The sequence below is a fragment of the Anser brachyrhynchus genome (assembly GCF_964034855.1).
Source record: "Anser brachyrhynchus genome assembly, chromosome: 1".
In the NCBI taxonomy this organism is placed as follows: domain Eukaryota; kingdom Metazoa; phylum Chordata; class Aves; order Anseriformes; family Anatidae; genus Anser; species Anser brachyrhynchus.
In genome coordinates, this window is record NC_137694.1 from 97982612 (window position 1) to 98003027 (window position 20416).

Here is a 20416-nt window from a genome sequence, read left to right on the forward strand (position 1 = left end):
CTCGAGTGAGCTGTTTTTTCCCCTCCTCTGGCTGTCTGCCTGTCAGATCGCTCCCCTGACAGGCAGGCGTTATTAGCCTCCCCCAGCTGCCTCTCTCAGCATTTCTTCTTTCCCAGTGCTCACATCCCCTGGCTGCTCGCCTCAGCCCTTCTGGTATCTCCAGGTTCCCCAGGGTCCTTCCTGCAGCTGCACCGGCTGCCCGCACCCACTGAGGTCTCCTCCTACCAGTGCTGGTGGCAGGTCTCTGATCCCAGGCAGCGTGCAAAGGGTGCACGGATTAGCCCTGTGTCTGAAAGGTTATCCACTTCTGACTGCCCTATTTTAGATAGCTAAGAGAGATAGTTTAAAAACTGATGAACACCTGAGCTCTGGTGCGATAAATGTGGCGTGAGGGAGCAGCGACTGCTCAGCACATCCAGATCCATTCATATTTCTGCGCTGTGCAGAAATGTTGGGTGAGCACGAGTTAACCACCAGCCTGGTCGTTCAGCCTGAGCCTTGAAATTTCCCCTCAAGACTGAGGTGTGAGCCTGACATCTGCTGGGGACTGCACCACTGCTGCAGAAAAAGCCAGGCCGTCCTTTCTCAAAGCTCCTCGGCCCTCAGGAAGGCTGGTGGCTGGGGCAGCACAGAGGGGCAGAGCAGGGCTGCACCGCCAGGCTTTGGTTTTGCTGACAGCTGGATATCTGGGGCTTGCCTGGGTCTCGTCTGGCCCTCTGGGCTGTGCAGGCAGAGATGCCTCAGGAGACTTACCTGCATATGGAGGAAGCGGGGCCACGGCTTGGTGCCCACCTTCTGTGCACCTCTGTGCCTCCTTTCCATCCCCCCTTCCCACATTGCTGCTATGTTATCTCCAGATGGGACTTTTGCTGGGTCTTGCTGGAAAAGCTGGTTTCCAGGGCTGGCCATGGATAGGGGAAGCACGGAAGAGTGGCTCAAGGAGTGGCGGATGGTAGAAGCAAGTGCCCCTTGGTCTGATTAAATATGTCCAGATGCCTTCAGACAGTGCTAGAGGGTGCTGTGCTGCTGTATGGCTCTCCTAGAGGAAAATGCTCCGCTGTTGGTGGCTCGGCAGCATCCCTGGGCATTGCTTGGCTGGAGCTGAGGTATCGGGTCTCCTGCTCCAAGCAGGTCACGGTGCTCCTACGCTCCTTGGGTCCTCGCAGCAGGCTGTGCAGGCTGATGATGGCACTGGAAAAATCTCCATCGCTGTTGCTCTAAAGCAACACTATCCTCATTAATCATCCTTTGGACACGGCTGGGGAGATGCATGCACAGCGCAGCTTCTGCCCTGCAACGCTGGGCGTTCGCACAGCGTGAGCGAGCCCTGCACTCGTGCTGGGGGACCGGTGTGTCTTCTGGGCACAATGCAGCAGGCACCCTGGCGTGGTGGTGCGGGTCCTAAAAAGTCCCTAAAAAGTGAGGGTTGGTCGTATTAGGGGCTGTGCACCTCTGTGACTGGAGCCGAGGTCGTAATCGGTTGGGTCTGCTTCAAAAGGCTGGTCCTTAAGCAACGTGCAGGCAATATGGCAGCTTGGAAGTTTGTTGATAGCTGGCTTATCAGCGATGTCTTCGGGCTTTTGGCCAGCCCCTAAATAACTGGGAAGCGTTACTTTCTCCTAAAACTAAACCTGGCCTTTGTGCAGCTTAGTCACCGAACGTATTTGTTGCTGGCAGAAATGAGCAGATAAAACACGGATTTGAAAACCTTGAGGAGAAGAAAGAAGCTGGCAGGTCTCGTGGTTTTAGCAGGGATCGTATGACAGAGCTTTTTTTCTTTTCGTGAAGATTCATATTCTGGAGGAACATGACTAGTCAAGGATCTTGGGTTTTATTAATATTTTTAGAGCAAGTTTTTAGAGCTTTTGGCATGGAAGAATGCTAAGAGCTTGATGCCAGTTTAACCTAATGATTCAGAAACCATAAAGCAAATAATAATAAGCCAACACATCTATTTTTAAACCCATGATTTAAACCACTGTCATGGTTTTGATGGGGCCTGACATGTGATTTTCCAGCATTTGGGACTGGTAATAAAGCTTTTGTGTACTGATTTGAATGGAAAATCCTTTTAAAATCCTCCAGCTTGCTTGCCTTAGTCAATACTTAACCAGAACTCAGTCGCAGCAGCAAAAAATATCCAGCAGTCAGGACGTTTTCCTTGCCTCTCTCCTTCTCTTCCCACATAGAAGAAAAAACCCTGGTACACAAGGGTCGTGGTTCATCCCCGTCCAAGGGCTGGGTTAGCTGAACTGCTGCACGGGAATCCCGGTGCTTGGGAATCCTGGAGCTGCTGACAGCCTCCCAGGGTGTCTGATCGTAAGACCGGAGCATCCCTCTGCAAGAGGGGTTTTCTGCAGGGCTGAGCATGGGCCACAGAGGACAGAGCTGGGCCAGGGCCACACGGCCAGCTTGGACTTGTGCTATGGTTATTTTGTGTCCCTGTAGAGTTGCCTGACACTGAAGCAGGGGGTGAGGTGGGTTTCAGAGATGAGAAGAGGGGCGCAGAGCCCCTCTGCAGGCTCCTGCTGTCCCTGCGTGGGCACACGAAATCGCTTTTCAAGTGGCTGTGGCCATGGAAGAGTGGGAGAGTGCCAGCTGGTCCCTGTGGTTTCATCTCTCGTTGGGAGCTGAGTGAGGCAAACGTTTGTGGAGAGAAACCTCTGAAAGCAGGAAAGCTGAGCTGCCGTTCCTACTGCCCCCAGCCCCTTGTGCCCTTGCAGTCTGAGTCCAGATGTGGACCTTGGTGTGAGACAACCTCTTTTGCTGCTCCTAGACACAACCCAACTTTTTCCAGCTTGTCGAAAGGCCCTGGGACCAACGGGAGGAGCAGCAGGGCTCTGAGCGAGCCAGACCCATCTCGGTGCTGCGGTGAGGCACTTAGCTTTCTGGCCAGCGGGCATGCTGTTATTCCTCTAATACAGAGGAGTAAACACATGAGGAATATGTTTGAAAAAACAGGTGACTCATACATGAGAATAGCCTAATTCTGTCATTAGCAGAGGGTAATTTGCCATGTGTTTATATCAATATTACACAGGTCTGGCACAAGGCTTCCCTCCCTTTGGGCTGTGCGTGCGGTCACAGCTGCCTGCAGCAGGGCAGCAGGGGAGGGGGCGCAGCCAGCCGCTGCCCCCGCCTCTCCTCTTCGCCTGGAGAAGAGAAGAGGGAAAAACCTGCTGCTTGGCCCTAAATCTGCTGGGAACTGACCTGAGACTTTGGGCAGAGCTTAGCTTCTTCCTCCTCCTATTAAAAAGTAAGAAGATGGTGTTTTATAGATCCATTATGGCAGCGCGTATGTGCTGATCCGGAGAGAACGGCGCGAAGAGCCTTGTGGGTTACTGCTGGGCACAGCGCTGTCAGCAGAAAGAGCACTTGAAATGAAATCTTGGAGAAAGAATGAATTGTGAACGGCCTTGGGTCAACATAATAGGTGTGTTCACTCTGAGGACTAATGATAACAGTTCAATGAAAAAAAAAAAACACACCTCCTTATCTAGAAGACATCTCCCACCACTGCCCTGCTGAAGGGAAGCTGATACATGAAGTTTTTTTTTCTGAAATGACTTAGGAGTCTCAGATACATTTTAAAAATCTACTTATAAAAATCTCTTCATAGAGATTTTTTTTTTTCCGTAGTTTTTGAGGCAGAGATTTCAGTTTGGGTCTGGTTTAAATCAGACCTAAACCCAGGTACCAGCACATTCCCAGAAAATACCAGCTCTACAGCCCGTGGCATGCACACCATCTATTAATGATAAAATGAATGGACTGAATGTGAAGAAGCAGGATGGGGAAGGACTGCAAACTCCTACACCAAGCCCAGGTCGAGCCCTGCCAGCATGACCGCAGAAACAGAAGGGACAGCACACTTCCCTGCTCAGTTTGGCGGCAGCAAGGTACTGCTGCTGGGGTCAAGAAGGGGGCATTGTCTTTTCATCATCGCTCTACCTCTCTGATTGTAAAGAAAAATATATATATATATATTTTTGGAGACAGGAGAGCAGGGCAAGCTTTACCTTGGCAATATTTTTCAGAAGGACGATCCCATTGTTTCTGGCAAAAGCAATTGGCAATTTCCACCCTGCTTTGTTTGGTCCACAGCAGTGAGAAAACTCGCACAGAAATGGTGTGGAAGATGGAAATCCCCCGGCGCCTTGGTGGCTGCTGCTGCCACGTTGCTTCTTCCTAAAGCTTGTCTTGAGGAAAGCCAGCTGCAGTCTTTCAAGGACCGTAAAGACCCGCTTCCTATCCATTTAGGTAGCAATTGTGATTGCGTGTAACCACTCATCCATTTTCAAAGTCCCAAGTGGGAAGGGAGTCTTCCTGCTTGTAGGTGAGTGTTTGCCGCTGGTCTCTCCCATCAGCCTCTGATCCGCAGCGGATATGGCTTTGTCACTGCCCCGTTAATTTAGTTACCATGATATAAAAATATTTCAAAAGACTGGCTCACTCAAATTGCAATAGCTCCAGGCAAGCAGGCTGCCAGCAGGGAGCTGCGTTACGGCTCAGCTTGAAAGAGCTCAGAGGTAAAGGCAGGTTCAGCGGTGACAAACAGGGAGCAACAAGCACCTCGCTCTGCCTCATGGCTCCCAAAGCCCCATGTTTTTGCTAAACAACAACAAAAAAAGCTTTTCCAGTGGAGTGGGTTTGTCTGGGCTGGTTAGGGTGGTGTGAGTCATGGAAAAGAAATGACACCAGAAGTGCCAGCGTCACAAAGCCCTGTCCTGTGGAAAGCAGTATGCCTCCTGCTCGCTGGCATGCCCTGGGCTGTGCTTGTCCCAGTGGCTTAGGATGAAATCAGAGATGACCTGGCACAGTCCCAGGTGTTAGGGACCCACGTTAGGGTCTCTGGCATCTCCAGGTCAGACGGTGTCTCCTTTCCTGGGAGCTGGTGGTGGCCGGAGGACGCGGGGAGTCCTTTGTCAGGGTTTGCCAACAGGTGCCTGCTTGAACAAGGGCTGGAGGGCTGCAGGGCCATGCAGGTGCTCCTGCCAGCCTATCAAGCTGGTGTGAGACCCCACGTATCCAGCAGCCCTCGTCAAGCAAAACTATGCCTCCTCTGCCCTTCAAATATCTGTGCATTTTTCAGCAAGCACTCCCTAGTGTTAAGGTGCCATGCGGGGTAGTTTGTGAGCAAGAATGGCAAGTGAGCCAAAGTCCCAGCACCTAGAGGTGCTTAATGCCTTGCACGGGGTAAGGAACTTGAGATTCCCATGCATTTTCTGTGGGAGATGTGTTGCCAGCATCTCAGACAGTCCTGCTTTGGACATTTTTGGGAAGAGAACTGCAAAGTGGACATGCTGGGGATGCTTTCCTTCCCCCCCCACGGCAGGCCAGAGGCCTTGCTCTCTGCACCTAAGTCCCCACAGGAAAATATGGTGGTGCTAAAAGCTTTGCATGCGTCTCCAGTGTGCCTCGTTGCATTGCGTGTGTGAGCCTGAGCCTCCAGCCTGTGCAGCAGTGATACCCGCCGCGCCGTGCAAAATGCAGAGCCATGCTCCGCACGGGCATGTGTGTCTGACTTCATGGGCAGGGCACATGTGGAGGAGGTCTGGCCTGGCACGCAGACCCCCTGCTACGTGCGGTCTGGTAGGTGCAGGACCCGGGGCACCTGCCTTCGGACAGCGCGGACATCTTGACCACAAAGGCAGCGCCTGGTCCTTCCCCACAGAGGAGGAGAGAGAAAGGAGCAATTTCAGACTCCGCAGCGAGTGCGTGCCTAGTGCACGTATTGGTAACAGCATCGTGCTGGGGGCTCGGTGTGCTCTTCCTGTTGCTCATTTGCTGGCGAGTGTGAAATGCAAATCCCTCGGGGGCTTCTGTCTCCGCTCAATATTCACAGGAGCATGAAGGCTCCTGTGAGGAGGGGAGGGCGAGAGCCGGCAGACAGCAGAGAGCTTTGTCTCCTCCTTTGTCTGGAGTTTACAGGTTAAAAAATCTGCTTGTTCCTGAGGCTTTGCAGGGAGTCCCAGGGCTGTGGCACCAGGGCTGCGGCTCCATCCAGCCTGGCAGACGCGGGCGAGGCGGCACGGTGCGGTGGTTTTACCTGCAGGAATGGCATGGAGTGGGTTTGCCCCAGAGGGTTGGGTGCCCATCCCTGCCCTGTGATGGTTGCAGCCCAAACCCGGCAGCTTTCTGGAAATGGCAATGAGACACTTGTTGCCATGGAGATCCCTAATACTTCTGACTCAGATGTAGCGTTGCTGTGGCAACTGCATCCGAAGCCCTCGGGAGGCAGCGCCGGCGCTATTTATTTTTCTCTCGTAGCAGAAAAGGGCTCCGAGAGCCCCATTGCGCTCCCTCATCGCTGCAGCGCGGTGACGAAGGCTGTCTCGTTGTTCTCCCACTGACCGATGGTTTTGATCCTTCACCAAAAGGGTCTGCTACTCAGCAGGGTAAAAACGCTCCGGAGCACCTCGCTACGGGCGCATCGCCTGCACCGTAAGGCGTTCCCAGCCTCTGCCTTGTAGTGGCTCACCAGAAAAGAAATATATATATATATACACATATTTATTTTTCACAAGGAGCAAGCAGTGGCATTGCTTCCTAGGTAGGAACCAGCTCCTTCCATCTCGGGAGCTCAAGGCCAGACCCAGCTGGGGTGTGCGCACATGGTTTTAGGAGGACGAGTTTCCGTGGCTGGGAAAGGAGAGACAAAGGGAGCGGAGTGCGAGGGGTGGGTGTGCCCGGGAGAAAAAGACAGGCTCTGTGTGCAGAAAGCGTGGCCGTGGGCACGGCTGCGGCTGTGAATGGGAGCGGAGCTGCCGGGAGAGGGGAGAGGCAGAGCAGAGGGTGGGTGTGCCGCGTGTGCCACGGGAGCAGGGATGCTCGGCGGCTGGCGTGAGCGCTTTTGTGTGCGACAGAGAGCACGGGCACGGGGAGAGCAGGTTCACGTCATGCGGATATGCTCGCACACTCATTCAGTCCGCTCCTCTGTCATCTTTGGGTAGTACAAAGAGAGCCACCGGTACACGTAATGCCTGAAAGGCACTCGAGTCCCTACAGGGCTGATAAGCTCGGGCGCGGGGGATGTATGCTAAGTCTGCTGTTACAAATCTTGCTGTTGCAGACTTCAGCAGCGCTGAATAAGCCAGCCAAAACCGTTTCACAATATCCTCCTTGGGCAGAGGCAGGTGAGAATGAGGAGGCATGTGAATTCTTCATGTGGGCTCCTTTGGACGTACGCCCCAGCCAAAGCCCCAGCCCTGAGAGCCCTGGGCATGGCTCCCAGGGGATGTGGTCAGTGTTTTTCCTGAGTCAAACACCTGACGGCTCAGTCAGGCAGCAGGAGTCACCAGAGAGATGGATAAAGCTGCCCTGATGTCCCAGGAGGTTCATAAACTTTCTCTATGGTTTTTCAAGCTTGGCAAAGAATCACACCAGCCTCTCTAGTGCCTGACATCCTGGCTCTTTCAGCCACCATCTTGCACTGGTAGGGCATGGCAGGATGCCCCAGAGCAGACCTTCAGACAAACTGGAGTGACTGGAAGGATGAAAAACATGAGGAAATCACCATCAAGGTGGGAGATAATTTTTACTGCTGGTAAGGTGTTGGCGTGGCTGCTGGGAGGGATGTGAAAGCAGCAAATGCAAAAGAAAGAAGGATGGTGCTGAAGAAATCAGCCACTTTCCGCAATGGGGAAGGGTTGAGGGCGGCTGCCAAGTGTCAGGTTCAGACGACGTGAGCACAGAAGCCTTTTTAGCAAAAGTAAGTAACACAAATAGTGGAGAGTATAGCCCCAAGATTTTGGGGGTGGAGCCTGATGAATATGAGACAACCTTAAAGAGGTGCTGGGGAACAAACACATGAGAATGAAGATCATGGGAAGGTCCAGGATAGAGAAGGATATTTCAGAGTCCCTGGAATGGGGCCATGTGCATGCATGAAGGTCTTATGCAGATTAGGTTAAAAGGGGGAAAAAAAGCAGAATGAAGGTCTGAGCTCTGAGGGTTCCAGCAGAGAGAAGGTATCAGGAAGGGAATGAACAGCAGCACCTGGGGTAGCAGCAAGGTTTCAGGGAGAAACTAGGTGTGAGTCAGGAAATACCCAGTGTAAGATTTCTGGATGAGGATGGAAAGGGAGGAAAGCCAGATGGAGGGGCTCTAGGAGTGAGTCTGAGGAGCTCAGGAGCTTAATAGCTGCTTGTTCAAAGAGTTTAGGGAGGCGCAGAGATGGGAAGGTAATTGAAGAGACATGGTCAAAGGAAAGTTTTAAACATGTGCAATGACATGCTTGGTATGCAGGGAGAAATTCATCCCTAGTGTACGCCTAATGAAATCAGTAGCTTTGGCTTTAGCTCTATCTGTTAATTCCACATGACAGAGGAAGAAGGAAGGGAATTGTTTGTTCTTCACAAAGCGATGATATCAAACAGCTTTGAGTGCTCTTTTTTTACCCATCAAAAAATATACCCCAAAATATTACAATGATATGTTTTTTTCTCTTCCTTCGCTCTGCACTCTGCCTGCTTCCTTAGAGGAAACCTCTCCCTGCTCATCATCAGGTGTGCTTGTGATGGGATACAGCAACGCCTGCACTGGACCTGTGCTGTCACACGTGGACCTTTGTCACATACGGCGGGCACAGTAGTACCTCTGCCCTGTCACTGCACACGTACTGGCCGCAGAGCTGGGGCCCTGTGTGGTGAGGTGCCTACATCTTGCCACCACCCCTACAGTACAAACTGGGGCTGGATGGGGTTCTTCATTGCCCCTTGGAAACCGCAGCTCCCTCCTCCACACGTGCTGGTTCTTGTGTAGGATATGGCTTTAAACTAAAAGGGAGTAGATTCAAGATATACGAAAGAAATTCTTTACTCAGAGGGTGGTGACGCACTGGCACAGACTGCCCAGAGAAGCTGTGGATGCCCCATCCCTGGAGGTGTTCAAGGCCAGGTTGGATGGGGCTTTGGGCAACCTGGTCTGGTGGTTGGAAGTAGATGAACCCTTAAGGTCCCTTCCAACCCAAACCATTCCGTGATTCTATGATTTTGTCTCTGACACCTGCTGGAATCAAAGTGAGGGGCAAGTGGGATCATGCTGGGGGAGCAAAGGCTGCTGGAAGTCCCTTGGAGCTAAAACTAAATGAAATCTAAGACTAAATATTGCAACATTTTAATCCCTGCTTTGGCATGATTAATTACAGACTTTGCTGAACACAATTTCTTGCTCAAGACATGCAGAAATAGAAAAGTAAAGCTGAACTACTATGGCCTTTTTATTGTTATTTGTTTTGTTTGTTTGTTCTGACAGAAAATTAGGGGAATTGGAGGGGGCAACCCAATTAATGTATTGTTTATTTAACCTGACATGATCTAAGCTGCTACCCTCTGCTCTCTGCGCTCCCATCTAAGCCAAGTGAGAACACCTCTGTAAGGACTGTGTTGGCAGGAAAGATTTTGCTTCCTTGTTTGTCTTTGGGACAGTTCAGTCTCTCTCACAGAGCAGCATTTTTATTAAACAAGAATTACTGTGAAGTAGCTGCACATGAAAAAAAGATTTTTTTTTGTTGAAACACTGCACTAGGGATCTCCGGCAACTACCAGGTGCATCACAAGTATTTCAAAGAGAAAAACATGCACCTGCTGGGAGAGTGCTTGGAGGCTGGCTGGGGAGAAGGGAAGAAGAGACTGAAATACTGCAGCTGTCTTACCTGTTGTTTCTTACACGTAAAAGAAATGTTGTGGTATTGCCATGCAGGTTCAGCTTGACCTGAGCTGCAGACCTTCTAGCAGTGTTTGAATTCATCAGAGAGGAAAAATGGGCAACATTGGTAAGGGCAAGAGGGTGGGAGGGTGCATGCGTGCTGGGGGGGTGGAAGGGGAGAGGGAGGTTGTAGGGCAAAGAGCAAGGGAATGAGGGGTGCAAAGGAGAAAAGAGGGCAGTTGTGTGGCCTGAATGTTAAACAGAGTCTTGGGACAATATCCGCCTACTCTTGTTGATGAAAATTTTGGTTTTGTTGCTGTTGTTGTTGATTTTTAACAGAACCCTTTATTCACAATAAAACTCCCCCTAAAGCAAACAAACAAACAAACAAAAAAGTACAACCAGGCAGTCAGAAACCTTGATACTTCCTGTTCCATGTGCAGCTGAGCTTTCTTGCTTTGAGGAATTACACTGTAGTGAGAGGTCAAAGCACAAGAGCCATGAAGGTTTTGTTATTTTTTTCTCCTCGTGCTTCTTAAGCAGTGATGCCCATGAGATTAGTATTTACCTTGATTTAATGTCTCATCAGAAGCATGACATCCCCAGAAACCCTGCTGCGGTGCTACTAAATGAAGCATGCCTTGTTTCCTCAGCTGGGATTTAAACCTCTGCCCTTAGAGACCTGAGGGGTGGGGAAGAAGGATGGGGAGAGAGTGATAGATATTGACCCACCTAGCATGTAGGCTAAATTAAATAACCAGGCTTTATTTTTTAACCTATTTAAAACAGTTACCGTTCTCTGCACAATTGATGTTTGTGTTTGTGGAGGTTACCGAGGTGGCAGCTGCTGCAGCGTGAGCTTCCCCTGCTCTGTACCTTTCCCCTGACTAACATGCTGTGGGTGACCTTCGTGTGTAAGGACAGCCACTGTCTTAAGGAAAGAGAGAGAGAGAGAAAAGCATTTTTTCTGCCAGTTAATTGAATCCAGGCCTTCCTTTCAAGGTGGGCAGGGAAAGCTTTATTTTCCTCGAGCAGCAGGGAAACAGTTGCTTGCGGGGGAACTGAGGAAATGAAACCTTCTAAAGTCTCTTCACTAAAGATGTCAAACTGAATTTGAAGTGCATCCACTCTTAAACCAGAACTGACCATGGTCTACAGAAGTGCTCTACTGATTTTAGTACAGTACTGCTTTATACTAAGCAGCAATATGGCTTAGTGTCTATCTAGTTGGATGACCAGTTTCTCATTGTATCCTATATTTTCCTCTTTCCTGCTCTTTTCAGCACATCTGCCCCATACTGAGTCCCTAAGAAATATGACTCATTATAAAACCCTCCTTTGATGGCCTGTTGTGACAACTCTTTGAACTTTTGTGCTGGGAGAGCACAATGCACAGGACAGAATTATGGGCAGCTAAATTGCCTCATTAAGAGAATATTATCGGGTCCTATTTGGTCTTTTCCTATCAAGCACTTTTGAATACTTTATCCAAGACAGTTTTATGTTACAGGATATCCCCCCATCTCCCCTGAGAGACTTTCCCTTTGCTCTTTCCTCTTCATGTCTGTGCTCTTACAAGGACTGGATCCTACCATGATGTGGAGAGGGTGCATCATAGCTATTCCCTTGCCACAGGTTATCCAAGAAGAGCTATCAGGGGAGGATTGTCAACAGTCCTTCACTCCCAGTACAGTCATATTCTTCTGCACCAGAACTTCCAGTGTCTGCAGATTCCAAAAAACATCTTTCTACTTACAGCTAAAATTGTAGTATTGTTTTTCGTTTTTAATCTCATAGATGTGTGTCCCCCACAGTGTTTAGTTTGGTTTAGCATTGCACCTCCAGCTAGAACCCACAGGATCGTCATGATTCCACTACTTAGTCCTTTGCTACAGTGACTTGCCCCACTGAAATCTTGCAGGCTGTACCTTTACTGTCCTGACTATTGCACATTTCTGTCTTATGGAGTCCCAGCTATGCAGACTTTTCAGAAACAGTATGCTAACACTTCACAAGTATTCTGAAATCTTCTCTTACTTACAGTTCTGTGCTTGTGGTTCAGAATTGCCCCTGTAGCTTCAAGAGCCTTTTTCACAATATTCCTGTCATTCTCTGACTCAGGCCTCTTCCTTGGCCCTTACTCACACCTTTCTGCAGCTAGCAGTGCCCTACAAGCATGTGCTGTTTCACCCATTGCAATCCTTCACTGACCCCTACATGATGGTTTGCCTTTTAACACCACCTTAGCCTGTAGGACAGCAGCTTACCCCAGACCAGAAACGTGTGTGTGCTTGTGTGCTTCTGACCTAATTGGGAAGACTTTCATTTACAACTTTGCATGTTCCCTGCAGTGTGCCCTGCAGTACTGCTTAACATCACCCCACCAGGCTGGGAGCTCTGCTGGCTTGCCTGCATCGAGGAAGCCACCAACTGTGCTTGCAGGAAAGGTGCCTCAGCTGCAGGAGCTGGGGTGGGAGATGGGGGGTGTTTTACCACATGAGGTGACACAGGGTTTTAATTTTCCCTGGCACTGTGTTTCTCAATGCACACTGAAATTGTACTGCCTGGATTAGGTTCTGCTGCTTCCCTCCAGCCCAAAAGCCATGTTTGACCCCTGGTCAGCTCGAAAATCATGCTTTTGTGCTGTTTGCTGAAACACACACAGTAACCTATGGCGAGGATAAGAATCAGATCCTCAGCCAGGGTAAATTGCTTCAGCTTCAGCAGAGTCAGTAAAGCTAATCCATTTTCTTCCAGCTGAGATTCGGGGAGCATGGATTAACTATACTGTCTGGAGTCAGCCTTGATTACAAATCCAGGCATAATGAAGGATGTGGCTTCACTCACCCCGTTGTTCTGCAACGTTTTGAGCGTCTCCTTCGTGCAGCGGGGCTTTGAGGCTCATATCTCCTGCCGTCCTACAGTGTGTGGTAGAACAACCTGGCCGCTCATTCACGAAGAGGACAAAAGACACAAGGGGAAAGGACTTTCTGTTCCAGTGCTGAAACACAAGGCAAGGCAGTCTGAATCCACGGAGACCCTCTGATTGATGTGACAGGGAGGGCATGACAAGCCTGCTGATGTGCGAACAGCATTTTACTCCAGCTGATCTTGCCAAAAAAAATAAAACACCCATGACAAAAACTAAACTAGCTGGCTTACTTAGAGCATAAATGTCCAGGAATGGAGAACTGCCACCTGGTGTGAGTTATGAAGCCCTGTCTTCCTCTGTGAAGATGACCATGACAAATAGCGGCAGGTTGGGCCCAGGGCACCCTGTGCTCTGGTCTAGGCAGAGTTGGCTTTGCCTGTCTCTGAAGGGCTGCCACCCTGCGATCTGCAGTTCAGCCCTAACTGCAGGCCATGAGATGAAGGGTACACGTGTGAGCCTGCACATATATGAACAAGTGTATGGCTTCTTGTATACAGCTTGAAGTAGCAGGGGCTGGGGTTTCCATAAGGAAATCTGAATTTTCCTTGTCAGTTTTACCACAGAAGAATTTTGCTTGGACTGGGAGGGGAGGTCATGCTGCATTTTGGTGGTAGGCCACGATAGCTGGAGGAAAGCCTGGCCATTTACCTCTGTGTAGGAGGAGTACAAAGCATTCATTCCATGTCTTGTTCCTCAAGCCTTATGGCAGCTGTCTCCTGCACCACCCCATGCCACCAGGGCTCATGGTGTGAGGGGGCAAGGCAACTGCTGGACATGCAGTTTTCTGTCATCATCTTCTCCAGATTCCTCTGGCTTTTCCTCATCATTCCCATGCTAAACTGTAAAACTAGTAAGGCAGACCATGGTGTCCATACTGGCTTAGATTGTGATCTGTCTTCTGCCTGACTCAGAATAAGGCTTCCCCCCCCTGAGCTGGAGGAAAGCAAGAGTACCAAAAGTTCTTGTTGTCACACAGTTTTGTCACATGAGGACCAAGTAACAAAATATTCATTTCCTCCTTCTCAGTATGTGAGAGTGAACTGGGAGAGCCAAAACTGGAAAGACTGGCAGTGGCCTAGTTTGGAGGATTACGGCCTGGTGGCTCAGCCATGTTCTTCAGGAGTAGGAATGATGCGGGTTCAAACTCCTCATGCTGGGACTGAACTCATCTCCCTGCTGACACCAACAGCCTCTTTCCTCTCCTTAGTCTCATTTCATGTGAAATTATTTGGCAAATTCAGCTTGAATTCACCAAACATTTTGGTGTCCCAGAAAGTGCAGCTCACAGGAAACAAATGATGCAGCAGAATCAGAGAAAAAAATTCACCTGTCTCATTGCTGTCACACTTGCTTTAACTCAGCTCCTAATGGATCTGCAGCAAATTCTTCCTGTCTGTGACAAGCTTAGACGTAAAACAAAAACTGCCATCTGCCTTAGGAATCCTGAGGGAGTTTTCGTAGGGTTTTCCCTAATTTCACCAATGTCAGACAAGGACTTCTTGGTGACCTCGGCAGCCCTCATGAGGGCAGAGCGAGGAGCAGCAGCGGGCCATTTAAATTGGGCGTAGCCGCCATTTTACAGTCACTCGCTGAGGTGATCTGCTTGGGAGGAGGGAAGGGGGGGAGGCACAACCTCCCCAGCAGATGCCTACCCCCAAACAGACTTCCTGAGGATCGAAAGAGCGGCCCAGACCACATGAAGTTGGCTCAGTGTCCCACCTGCATCAGAACCAGTGCCACAAAAAAGGCATGAAGGGTGTTTGTCATTGGAGACTCCTCCCTGAGAGGCACTGAGGCACACATTTGCCATCCAGACAATTTCTCCAGAGAGGTTTGCTGCCTGCCTGGGGCCCATATTCATGACATTATGAGGAGGTTACCATGTCTGATGAGTCCCAAAGACTACCACCCCTTCCTACTTTTTCACATAGGATCAAGCGATGCTGCGACAAGGAAACTCCGAAATATCAAAAAGCAGTTTAAGTCCCTTGGAAAGATGTTGAAGGGATTGGGGCACAAGTGATTTTCTCCTTTGTCCTCCCAGTTGGTGACAGGGGCCTAAGAAGAAGATGAACGGATCAAGTGAGTGGTTGGCTGCAAGACTGGTGCCATGCTCAAGGTTTTGGGTTCTACAGTATTGGATGCACTTTTGAGAGACCAGGCATGCTGGCACCTGGAGGTGTTCAAGACCAGGTTGGATGATGCCCTGGGCAACCTGATCTAATGGGTGGCATCCCTGCCCATGGCAGTGGGGTTGGAAGTGAGTGGTCTTTCCCTTGATATATAAATAATCTATAGATTTTCTTCTTTGAAAACAGGAATGGTATTTCTTGGATAAAATATTCCAGTTCTGATTGCTCCAGTGACCTTTCCCTTGCTGTCCACCAACTATTTTTTGTGTCCAGTATGGCTTCAAATTCTGCAAGCAGTGGGGCTTCCATCACTTTTTATGAAAATTATTCCTCTGCCTAATAGATCCCATTCTCTGCCAGGTTACACTGAAATGGTGTTTTCATTAATTTTATGTCAATGCATTTGCTTATGACCATCTGCTTCCTGTCCTTCAATACTCAAAACCATTGCACTGTTTGTGCTTCCATCCTTGAGGTTTGTTTAAATCTGTAATCCTCCCATGAAATTATCACTTGATTAAATTGTAGAGAATTACTTTTTGTTGCTTTTCTCTCTATAAGTTCTTGATCATTTTTGCTGTCCTTCTATGAATTTCTCTTTGATGCTGTCAATCTCTCTCTGGCTTTCAGCATCCAAAATACAATGCAGCATTCAAAATCCAATCCACTGTTCTAGTAGTGCCAGAAAATTGTACAAGGAAATGATCATTCCTCCAGATCAAAACATAAGTCTGTAAGCTCTGCCTTTTTTCCTTCTTGGCCACTGTACCTAGTCACCTCTTCCTCTTAAAGTGTTAACTATTTGTCCCATTTAATAAGTCCCTAGTAAGACTTGAAGATCCCTATGCATATTCTGGAAATGCCACACTGTCATAAAACAAAACAAAACAAAACAGCAACAACAACAAAAACCACGCCACCACCACCAAAAAAAACCAGACATCAGACATTATATCAGGCTATACAAGTCATGTAACATAATAGGTCATATTCTGCTCTGAGCAGGTAAAGCCTAGCTGAAACACTGCCTCCAGTTTTGCATGCTGCACGTGAAGATATATGCAGGCTATCTGGTGAGGACAGCAGAAAAGAGGAATAAAAACGATCTGTGGTCTAGAAAACACAACCTGTGAGGGAAGACTGAAAGATTTGTGGTTGTTGGAGCTAAAGAAGAGAAGACTGCGGCTAGAGAGAAGGAATAGCAAAACATAGATCTTAAAATATATAGGAAAATGCTACTAAGAGAAGGAGTAAACTAGTTTCTTCTTTTCCAGTGAGGATAAAACAAGAAGTATTGATCTTAAATTTCAGTAAAGGAGGCCTAGGCTAAATACTAGAACAAATTTTAAGGCTAAAGAAAGTGCATGTGAGGTCAGGAATAGATGGCCTAGGGAAACTGTGGGAATTGCCAGCATTGGATATTTTTTAGGATGGGTAAAACAATTGTCTATTAGGTGGAGTTTATACAAATAGTGGTCCTGACCTGACAAGCTGTATTTTCTGTGGCTCTGAGGGCAAAAAAATGACTACAGGTAGCTGACATTTTCAAACAGCTCCCTTCCTTTAAGTAGATTCTGTGTGTGTGTATGTGTATGTGAGTGCATGTGGATGCTGCTGGTGTTTGTGTGAGAGAAGCTGGCAGATAACACCCAGAGAATGTTGTTTAATTCCCTTTTCCAACAAACAATTGCCTTATACTATTTATTTTAACCTTAGGTTACCGGGAGAGAAGTGATAAGGGAGAATAAGCTGAGCTCCACAGGCTAAGGTTTGTATTGCTTGTTCAGCACATCTGATCATAGCTCTTCCTGCATCACACCTGAAATTAGGTATGGGATTATCCCAGAACGGTAAATATTGTATACTTGTTGGGCTGATCCGTGAATAGAGATGGACAGAGATGCTTAATGCTCGGCCCTCAGCTCAGCTTACTTGGCCTCAGAGCCAACTGAAACATTTGCCACATCCTTCTTGTTATATACTCATGTGGGATGTGTCCTGCTCACCCTGCCTTTCCCAGTCTAGCTGCATGCCTCTCCCCTTGGCTCTCGGTGAGCATCATCTGGTGCAACTGAAGAGCATGCTGGAGCTGAAAGGAGACACAAGGCAAAGACAAAGATCCTTGCGGCCTTTGACTTCAAAGAATACTATAGAGGAAAGAGGTGCTTTTGATTTGTAACTACCAGAGAGTGGCTTGCACCAGCATCTCTCATGATAGAGACACCCTTGGATCCTGGGCTCCTGCAGGGCGTAGGTAGCCTGCCAAAGTGGGTTAAAGAAGCAGGTATCAACCCACAAGGGCTGCCAAGAATTGCAATGAACTAGTCCAGCAATGAGGAGCTAGATATTCTGAAGGGTATCCTGACTACACCCTTTCATTATGTCCACATTTCTTGGGCCTGGCTTTGATTTAGTGCTTAAGTGAGCTCCTGGGTTTGGGGTGAGTGTGTCCAGTCAAGGGGCTTTCTGCACCTACTGGGACAGATGTGTCCAGTGGTGAGCCAGGGCCCTTTCTGCCTTCTCACAAATGGCATGGAGTGTGGTTGCTTTCTGGTATGAGAACAGGGGAGCAGTGAATTACACTACAAGCTGAAACACTCAAAGTCTTCTTCAAATGCATCATTCATGTGTGGAGATCTTAGCTGCAGATGTTGTGGATGTGATATGCTTTCTTACATGGGCTTAACTGGGGTCTGGACTGGTTTAGGGAAAGGGAATCTGCTGAGGTCAATAAAGATATCAATGGATCAAGAAATCTCAATCCTGCTGGAGATGTCAGAGTATTCTGGATGTTACAGATATACATGTGACTTGTGCTCTCTTAAGAAGAAGCACTCTCCAAGTATTTTCTTCCATTTACCGCTGGATGCATGTTCCTGGCTAGATGAACCATTTTTGTAACCCAGGAAAGCTGAGTAAGTTCTTATGTCAGCCTGATCTGTAATTATTTTATTGGAAATGCTGAGATAATTTAATACTTTGGGTAAAAATTGACACTATTGGGTTTAGCCAAGTGAAAGCTTCAACAAAGATTTCTAAACAGGGGCTGCAAATGTCTGCTCCCAATACAAAATCCCACATGTAAAATGTGTTAAAATTCTTATCCACAACTCAGCTAGTCTTTGGTGATTTTAATCTTTTCAGTTGTTACAGGCAGCAGTTTATAAAAGGTGTCTTCACAATATATTACAAATCCCACTGTGGGCTATTGCAAGAGTAGGGAAAAGTATGTTAATTCATAGTAGTAAGTTCAGGATCACACAAGCACATGCTTCCTTTTTGAGGATGCCAGTTGTACATGTAGCTGCAAGAGACTCACTAAGAGCTGTTTTTCACTGAACATTGTTTCCTCCCCCGACAGATAGCGTTGTTGAAGACCTTTGCACTTGCTAGTGACAACCAGGTGTGAACAGAGCTGACAGAAGACTTGGATAGTGCTTGACCCTCTTCTGAAGTGTGATTAGACAATATCCAGCCAAAATAGGACATTGCCTATATCTGTAGGGCAGTTTAATCTTTTCTTGAACTCTAAAAAGTTCCTTAAAGGCCTATATAAAAATCTCCAGCTCTCTTTAAAATTGGAGCCTGGTCCTTAAAAACTGACTGCCAACATACGGCCAATGCTCCATAAGACCTGATGCTCCACATAAAATTGTGGGGCTACAGAAAGCAGGCAGCACTAATGTTGGTAGGAAGAGTGTCTTCAGACTGGGCTTTGCCTACTTTGGGACAAAGTTTTTCAGATGCAGCTTTGTATCTCGGGCAAATAGCTCTTGCCAAGCTGTTTCTCAGAAGGTGAGAATCAAGCTGTTCCCTTCCTGACCCCCTCAGCTATCTCCCTTCAAGTCAAGGCTGGCAAAGGCAGTGACCTAAAACACTCACAAACAGTATAGTTTTGCATCAGTTGGATCCATGCTGTGCAATATTACTCATAAGAGTTTTCAGTATTTATTTCATTTTTATGTGGTATTATTTATCTTTGTATTTGATCTCCTGATCTTTTTAAATACACACCGTTAAAAGCTGGGTTAAGGTGCAGGTCTGTGATGTGTGATCCCAAGGCATGCTCCTGTAGACAAAACCACTTTGCTGTTAGTCTTGCATACAGCACTGCTGGGAACTGAGGGAGTGCACGTGTGCTTCTTAGCTGGTCTGATTGTTCACTGTTCTGTGTGAGCACAGTGCATAGATGTAATAACCAGCTTACTGTGCTTGAAGGTCTGGGATCTGTCAGGGTGCTGAAAATTTCTGGAGTGATTATCTGTAGCAGCCAATAAGCATATATATATTTTTCTGCAAACTCTTGTTCTCCCTGAATCCCCATGTCTAGCGGTGCAGCTTATCACTTTTCCACTGCTGCGTATAGATATAACCTTGGACAGTATTCTGGAGCATTTTTGTTCATTTCCTCTCACCACTAAATATGACCACTTTTGCCAGCTTTCTGGAAGAAAAACTCCATTTCCAAGGGGATTTCTCAGAATTGTATGTACCTGTATCAAATTTGGACAGGTTTCTGAATGCACCAAATCCAAGCTGTACTAAACCAGGCCTGGACCTGGGGTCTGCTTTTCTGTTGCTTTTCTATGCAAGCTTATTTTAAAAAGCAGGAAAATAAAGCCTGGATAAAGACAAGCAGGAACATCTGATTCACAGCTTCTTCGCAGAATATGCAGCTATTCAATTCTTTTCCTGTGCTTTCTTGTAACACCGCAGGAACCGGACTGCTTTCATAAGCACTTGATTATATCCCACCAGCACTCTCATGCCCCATGAGGTAGTGAGTTTTCTCTTCTAGACTGATGAGAAATGAGAACTACTAGCAACGGTGGAGAAGAAGCCTCCTTAAATCTTAATCTGAGCCACTGCCTCCTAGCAGTATTCAGGAATCTTGTTTTGTCCCTGATTTCCCTACTGATCAATATCTTTCACGGCAACATTTGCTGGGGGACAGAGGAGATAAATGGGAGGAGATTGGTAAATGATTTGAGTTTTCAGCTAAGGAAGAAAGGAGCTGGACTGATGCTCACAGCAGAAATGAAGGGGGCAATAGTGAAGAGAATAGTTTGAAAATTAGGGAAGTGTTCCTCAGGGTGAGATCTCAGGGGCTGGAGAACAACCTTCTCAGGCAAGGTGTAGCAAAATAAGCCCTTGGAATTGTGTTTCACAGGGTGTGAGCAGTTCTGACACTTGAAGGACCTGTACCACAGGAAAATGGGAAAGGAAGTGAGCATTGCTCTATGGCTTTTGCATACTTTCCTTGCATAGCTGTATTACCAGGAAACCCCACACTGAAAAGGATAAACAGAGGTGGCAAGATGAATGTCCGCTGGTACCTGCCTATGAAAAAAAATGACAACTATTAAGTGATTGTGCCAGTCTAGGAAAAAAATTGCTCCTAAATCCTACTACATGATCTGGGGCACAAGCACTGTTATGCGTTACTGAGATACCTCCCAGAGTACTAATTAATGAAAGTCCATGCCTAGGAACATCTTTGAGCTTTTGGATACAGATGCTGGACAAGGTATCCCATACTAATGTTATCCCGGTAATGTTATTACTATACATGCAACATGGAGAAAGAAAGTTCACACAGGCCATTACTCCAGAGTGGTTGATGCTCTCTGCAGGCTCTCACATAGCTTATTCTGGGATAACTTTTCTGTGTACTGGTATTCACAGATTCCCAGGAAAGGACTGT

The 20416-nt window shown here is 47.8% G+C and overlaps 1 long non-coding RNA gene across 1 annotated transcript in view; it reads left to right on the forward strand.

Moving 5' to 3' along the window:
* The first annotated feature begins 7377 nt into the window (after window positions 1–7377).
* Window positions 7378–20416, forward strand: part of LOC308188317 — a 68914-nt gene continuing 55875 nt past the window's right edge. The window contains exons 1-3 of the long non-coding RNA XR_013945400.1: window positions 7378–7523; window positions 9703–9775; window positions 16429–16480. This is a non-coding gene — a long non-coding RNA (uncharacterized lncRNA). The remainder of the gene's footprint in view (window positions 7524–9702; window positions 9776–16428; window positions 16481–20416) is intronic.